This window comes from Erithacus rubecula (assembly GCF_903797595.1).
Source record: "Erithacus rubecula genome assembly, chromosome: 3".
NCBI classification, from domain to species: domain Eukaryota; kingdom Metazoa; phylum Chordata; class Aves; order Passeriformes; family Muscicapidae; genus Erithacus; species Erithacus rubecula.
The window spans coordinates 47356435-47364279 of record NC_136689.1 but is presented as its reverse complement, the minus strand read 5'-3'; positions in this window follow the sequence as shown (position 1 = coordinate 47364279).

Genomic DNA, 7845 nt, shown 5'->3' with positions numbered 1-7845 from the left:
AGCTAGATTTTTTTTTATATGCTATGTATTTAATGGAGCTGAAGGATTTTTTATTCCCTCTTATGACCTTTTAATATGTGAGTTCTCCTACCTTCTCTCTTCTTCTGATGGTTATAAGCAATATTGCTTAGATGTGGTGGATTCATGTGAACTAGCAAATGTAAAGAAACCTATTGATAACTGTAGTTTCATCACTGTTATTATCTTAATAAAAATGCAGGCCTCAGTGTTTCTACAATATAAGCCCTTTTGCTCCCATCTTAATAAATGGCTAGTGAATACCTTAACAATGTCCATTAAGGACACATTCCACATTTTGGAAAAGCACATAAAACCTGTGGATTAAATAGCTTGTTTCAACCTGTATGGAACATAGTGGGTGTGAGTCTGTGTGTGTATATGGGTTGTCCCTTATTTTGAGACCTATGAGAGTACAATGCTTCTTTCTGTTCTCTTCTCTTGAGAAATAAAGCTATAAACTTATAGCATTAATCTGAAATGGAAATGTGCTGGGGAGAAGAAAAATTTTGTTTGGGCTGTGGCTGTATAAGAAAGCTGAAAGGAAGAAGCTGTCCCAAGGTTGCATTGAATTAGGAAATCAATCCATCTAGGTGTTGCATAGCCCCTGTGCCCCAACTTAGAGCTTTACGTCTAGACAAATATTTTGCACGTGTGTAGTGGTGACATGCTTTCAGGGAAAAAAAGTTTAGCCAGATCTTAATGCAGATGTGCTTCTATTACAGCTCCCTTTCTTTGCCGAGTCAGATTTTGAAGCCATTATTTTCAAAGGAGTTGCTAAAAAGGACTCTAATGATAACCTGCTGCTATCAGTAATAGCCTGATAACATTGTCCCGTACCAATTTTCAGATATCTCAGTACACAAAGTGGTCAGGAGCTGCTCAATGAAATAGCTATGGCATGTCCTTGATGCTTATGAAACATGTGAATTGCGACTTCAGCCTCTGTATGGATCACCCTTCCTGGGAACAGAGACATCCCTCCAGGTCCTGTGGTTGATCCAGCTCTTTTGTAACAACATATTAAGGGGGTAAACATCATAGTTCTAGAGAAGAAAAAAATTTAATTTACTGTAAGGCAAAATTGACAAAACTTAGGTCTGCAGGCAGACACCAATGAGAAACAGGCAGGCTTGATACCAAAATGGTTCTGCAAGTTATCCTCAGTTTCACCCATCTCTCTGGTCAAGATCCATGTTACTTGCAAAACTTCAAATATTGTTTTAGATAATATGACCATGTTTGGGGAGAAGCCTCTGCTGTTTTATCCTTGAAAATTCTTTAGAGGTATCTTAGGTAATATTAATATTACACTTCAAGTGAGCTCCAGGGTTCCATTGTTATACATAAATTTTTCATTCCAATTTTTTTCAGACATGAATGAAATGCATGTACTAGAAGTACTCAATTGAAATTTATTCAGTATTCTTGAGACAATTGAGTACAGTAGAAGTGGAGGAAAGACAGATCTGAGGAATGACCTAAAAGTGTATCAGGAGACCTGAGGTTGGATATTAAAAACTTTCTTCATCCAGAGGGTGATTGGGCACTGGAACAGGCTCCCCAGGGAAGTGGTCACAGCTCCAAGCCTGACAGAGTTCAAAAAGTGTTTGGACAATGCTCTCAGGCACATGGTGTGATTCTTGGCGCTGTCCTGTACAGGGCAAGGAATTGGACTTTGATCCTTGTAAGTCCTTTCCAGCTCAGTATTTTCTATGATTCTGTGATAGTGTCATTTTAATTTACAGTTCTGCTAATGATGAAGGAGGAGAATTGCCTGGAAACTTCTCAGTTTAATCATAATCGAGTACTGGATAAAAGGCTACATGGACTAGCTCTGGTCAAGTAGAAATGGCAGAGCAGCTGATTTACATGTATATATATATGTGTGTGTATATATATCTTTAAGGTTTTGGTTGATCTGATGCATGTGATTACATTTGGCACACAAACAGTACACGTTAAAGTGATATGCTATTTAATTGGAAAGAATTACAATTTCAGACATGTGGGAGTCCAGGGTTTTTCCCTGGCTCCTTTGGGGGTGCAAAAACCCCCCTGGCAAACCCCTCAGAGACCCCCGAGTGCTGCCCAGGAGCTGCAGGGGCTGGATTTGGCTCCTTGGGAGAATCTGCCCACATTGAGAGAAGAGACACAGAAAATAATGATGACTAGAGTGTAAATTAGAATGTTAGAATGTAGATAAATAGGTTTTCTTGAATGTTTATGATAAGGGACACGTGGCCAAGATGGAGAATTTGGGGGGTGGACACCTTTTCCTCCTTCTTCTCCATGTCATCCATGTTGGGTGACACATTGGCACTCTTGGATTGGATGGGGTCAGAGCTGGACCATTTAATAAAATTGTATTGTATTGGTAAAATTTTGTAAACATGTAATACGTAGTACTATCTATATAAGATAAGCCCTGCCTTCACCAGGCAGATTCCACCATGGATGCCAGGCTGAGCAGACCGCTGCTGGCCAGGCAAAAGGTCCCAGAGATAAGAAATAATAAACAATCCTTGGAAAAAGAGAAAACCGTCTCCGGCAGTCTCTCTTTGGCGGCTTCGGGGAAAACCAGGTTTTGAACCACCTTCGTGTCCCTCTGGGGTGATCTCGGGGCAGAGGAGGAACCCCAGACTGGGACAAAGACAGAATTGAAGAGATAAGATGCAAGCAAAGTTCTTTACAACTCTAAGAAAAAGTCTGGCATTTGGATGATGAAAAGTTAAATCATGAATTATGAGTAAATATTGCAGTCAAGAGAGGTATTGCTTCCCCTGGAGACAGGCCAGTAGGAGTTACGTGTATTGCTCTTCAGAGATGTTATCTTTTTATTCTCTTTTTTTCCTTGTGAGGAAAATGCATTGTTTGAAAATGTCACGTCCAGCTGTGACCCTTTTAACATGACTAATTGCCAGAAATTGTGCGCTGTCTAAAACTTGACTGTACCTTTTGTGTCTCATGCTTATTGTAACTATGCAAATGCTGTGTGATACAAGATGGCTGCATTGGAGTTTGATACACAGTGATGAAGAACCCCACCTCCAGGAGCAAAGAGACAGGGAGGGCAGAGCAGTTGGCTACAAGAGGTGTGTTGATGAGAGATGTGGTGCAAGATAAAGTCTGAAAGTTCAAACTGACTAGGAATGATCTTGTCTTCAAGTTAAAGGGGCTTGAATCCAGTATCCAACTGTTGGTGTGTATGATGTTGCTTGGATTTATAGCTTTTTGATGTGGACCTACAAATGTAAAAAGAAAATGTTGGTGCCTGACTGATTGCAGTGTTTTAACAGATGGTAAAAAGCAACCTGGAATATGCTGCATCATTGATGTCCACAAACTCACCTCCACTCGTCCATGCTTATCCACTTCATTTCTTAGTGCTTTAGCAATCCAGTACTTAAACAATTCTGTAATTTCAAAGTGCATCATAAATTATCTATTTTACAGCTTATAAAGAGGAACACAGAAGGGCTCATGAATTCACAAGAATTATTTTTGTATTTTCATAATTTGAAAGCAAATTGATTAAACAATTTATCCAACTCATTAAATGAATTGACCTCTGAAGGATAATGTAGACTTTCAGAAAGTGCCCAAGCAATTAAGCCAGAGCAGTATCAGAATGACTGTGACATGTACAACAATTTATTGCCTCTGTGGAGAGAGGGCTGTAGGGTGGGAATCAGTGGAATGACTTTTTTTTTTTTTAACCTCACTTTCTGAACAGCAGAACAGCTTGTTCTTCAAAATATACTCCTGGTGGTAGTAAGCATCTTCTCCCACTGTCCTGGTTTGAAGGACAGGTGTCTGCCAATAAAGGCAGGAGTTTTCCTTTGAAATAGAGACTTTAATTCCACTCCCCCCAAGTATTATAATTGTTTGAATCAAGGACTCTGAAGCAGAGATAAGGGGGTAGGAATAACAGCTCTTTTCCTAATATATCTAACCGTACAAGCAGAAACAACAGCAGTTGTTAAAATTACCAACAAAACAGAACAGATAACTCGGTTCCAGTCCCTTCTTTAGCTGCAGGCACACACTCTCTGCTCTCGGTCCGGGTGCTCCAGATGGGCAAAGCCCAGCAGCTGCAGAGAATCGGTGGGAGCGAAGGCGGGAGGGGGCAGCAGCGGCCACGCCCGTCTCAGGTGGGAGTGGGCTGGAGAGGGCAGCTCCTTGCTCACCGTTTGGGTTCTGGTTGTCAGCTGTGTCCACAGAGGCAGGAGGCTGGAACGGGGGAGATGCAGGGCAGGTGATCACAGACCATCTGGCTCTCCTGCGTTTGGCCGCGTGGGCTGGACATGGGGCATCCTCCTCTAAGCTTGCTGAAAATAGGAGTACCCTCCGGAAGCCACTCCCACCTACCCCTTTTGTCTGGAGTTGTCAAAGGTCCTGGGTGTAACTTGGCCAGCTTCATTGGCATGATAATGGGAAAATTTCTTTAAATTGACAAAGTAATAGAAAAACACTCAACCGCCAACACCCACGTAGTGTCCAAAAAGCCCTAGGTATGAAACCTGTTAAGTTATACTCAGCACAGAGAAGTGCGTAGTTTGTTGACTGTGGAAGAAAAACACCACACCACATGTAAAATAATCGTGCAATCATAGAATGGTTTGGGTCAGAAGGGACTTAAAGATCATCTAGTTCCAATGCCTTGCCATGGGCAGGGACACCTTCCACTAGACCAGGTTATTTAAAGCCTCATTCAGCCTGTCTTTGAACATTTCCATGGATGGAGTATCTACTTCTCTGCACAGCCTGTTCCAGTGCTTTACCACATTACAAGAAAGAATTTCTTCCTAATATCTTCCCTAATCCTATTGTCAGTTTGAGCCCATTCCCAGTAGCCCTGGCGCTACATGTTATTGGAAGAAGTCTCTTTCCCCCTTTCTTTTAGGCTCACTTCAGGATTCTGGAAAGTTGCAATCAGGTTATCCCAAAATAATAGTGATAATATCTATTAACTACATGTGGTAACAGGTCAATGGTAGCACAGAATGGGTGTTTCTCCTCCCAGATATCTGTTGTACAATGGTCCAATTTTATGTGCTTAAACTTAAATGTTTTAAATGTTTTATCTGAATAAAAAAAGCGACGGGATATTTAATTCATTACATGCCCAACAAAAGAACTTCCTACACAGTAGACATAACGTGAAGTTTTCTGACTTATCTGACATGAGAAAAAAATAATCATCTCCCCATTCACGTAGGATGTCTCTTGGTAGAGATGTCCGCTACTGTCACGATCTGTTCAACCTGAGTGGGAGTCGTGATGGTTTGTTTGACCCCACGGTGCAAAAGACAAAAGGCAACGGACTCAGGTTTGTTTAGCAGAAAGTAGTAATGCAGTTTATTGAGTGCCAACAATTCTGTTTTGCAAGAGAGTGAGAGAGAGAGAGAGGTAAAGGAAAGGAAGTAAAAGGAGAGAGAGAGAGAGGAAGAGAGAGAGAGAATGGGATATAGCTACCAACAGATGGGACACATCCTCGTGGTTGCCTGACGAGACGAGGCGCATCTTCAATCTGTTGGGGAGAAAGAGATCTCACAGTCTTCTCTAAGAAAGTCACTTTTTATAGTCCTTTTCTAAAGCGAGTGGCTTCTGGCCGAAAGGTGGGAAGATTTATGGACTATTGTATGTGGAAATCGTAGTCCCATGACATGGGGACAGGGTGCGATAACCAGCACCCTGCAGCATACCATGACAAGCACCAGGCAGAGCTACAAACAGTTCTTGGCCCACAAGCATCCACCTTGGCCAGGCCGGAGCTCCGGTTCAGGGCTAGTGGTGCAATCTTAGGACCCAGTTTCTGATGATGGTCGTGAAACAGATCAGAGAAAACTTCAGACCGTCTCTTACAGCTACCCACTTATTCTTCTAGCTGTGTGTCCTGGTTTGAAAGACAGGTGTCTGTTAAGGAAAGCAGGGTCTTCCCTTGAAATGGAGAAAGTAAATTCTCACCCTCTAAATTAGTATAATTTTGAAATTAAGGGGCTCTCAGGCCCTTATATATAGGGATAAGAATAACAGTTCATAACTGGTATATATAACAAGGCAAACAAAACAACAACTATGAAATTAACAACAAACAGAACAGGAACCCAGTGACAGTTCTGTCAGCTGCGGGCACTTTCCCCTGTGGTGCAGTTACCGTCACAGATGGCAGTGAGTGCTGGCAGATTCCTGGTGGACAGGGGCAGATGCAAAGATCCTGCGCAGCTGCAGGGGTGCTGGGGTGATGGCAGCTGTGTCCCAGATGGGAAGGGATGGAGGAGAGGCTTTGCTCACAAACTCTGGAGTAGTATCAGTCCCAGTGTTCCAACAGGATGCTTGGAGATAGCAAACTGAAGTGGGAGGGCCTCCTAGCAGGGCAGAGGTGCAGGGTCCAACAACAAAAGAGGCAGCTCCTGGTGTTGGGATGACAGGAGTGGGAGTGGGTAGCAGCGACCTTCCTCCTCAAGAGTGGGAGTGGGCAACTCCCTCACCTTTCTTTACCTACTTCTAATCTTGTGCTGTCCCATTCCCGCCCAAGAGAAAACTCTCAAAAAAACAGGGAGGTTCCCCCTCCTCCCTGTCTCAAGGACGTAGCAATCAGTGCTGCTTAGCATGTCAGTGGGAAAGAATTCCACAGGCAAAGATGAAAGGAGAAACCAACCCCCAAGACTGTTGTATGTCTAAAAATAATTCTGGATCTTCCATACATAAGAAAGAAAGAGCTAAAGAAAGTGTTAATGGTTCAGAAGCAGCAGCTGCTTAAAATGTTGCAGGCTCAGAAAGCAGGGGGTGATGTGGGAGCAGGAAGGATGAGCTGTTTCCAGCTGTTTGAAGAACTTCTGACATTAGGCATATACCTGAGGTCTGAAGATAAACATTTTAAAGTGCACTTCATGTTGATCTCTATTTCACTTAGGCTGATGTTCAATGCCATCAACAAACTGTTCTGTAGTAGCTCTTGTTATTTTCTCAGACAACACCCTTAGAATTGTATAAATGGCAGCCACAGGAAAAAAATACTGAGAACATCATTACTCCCTAAGTGAGTTTGTTGGTACAGAACTTGGAGAATTAAGAGCAGTGAGACTCATAAAAGTACCTTGATTATTTGTTATTATGATTTCACCTTTTTTTTCCCCCTATGTTGGGAATGAAGTGGGATCTTGAATGAGACATGAATTTAAGATGATGGTGTTCCTTGGAATTCATGGAACATACACTACACCATGATGAATTGTTATAATATATTTGTCTTAAGTATTTCTTAAGAAATACATTTTTCACACTTGCATAAAGAAAATTAGAGGTAGTTTAGAACTAAATCTTATATCTGAAAAAAAAATCTTATAGGACACAAAGTAACAAAAAATGTTGAAAAAGGGCTCCATTTTTTTTCTTAAAATCACTGAAAAATGATGGTACTCTGCTTTGTTTTTCCGCACAGGTTTCAAAATATATTAACATTCCTTTGTGCAAAAAATGTAACTAGTACTTGGTTATGCATTTACCTGCTTATCTGTCCAAGTGTCACAGTTATAGTTTAAGCTAGTTTGTGATGATGCACATGTTGGCTGATATTATGGCATCAGCATAACTGGCTTGAGAATTAAATTTTCTTCTAGCAAAGGATTTAGATGAGGCTTATAATGCTGAGCAAGCTAACAAATCTGTTTCTGAAGACAAAGTTGGGGGGGGGGGGGGGTTTCTTGTTTGTTTCTTGTTTAGGTGTGTCTGGGTTTGGGTTTTTTTACGTCCTAGGTTCTTGTAAATTTACCTGCCTGGAAATGGGGCAAGTTCTAAGGAAAAGAGCCACCCTTATGACAA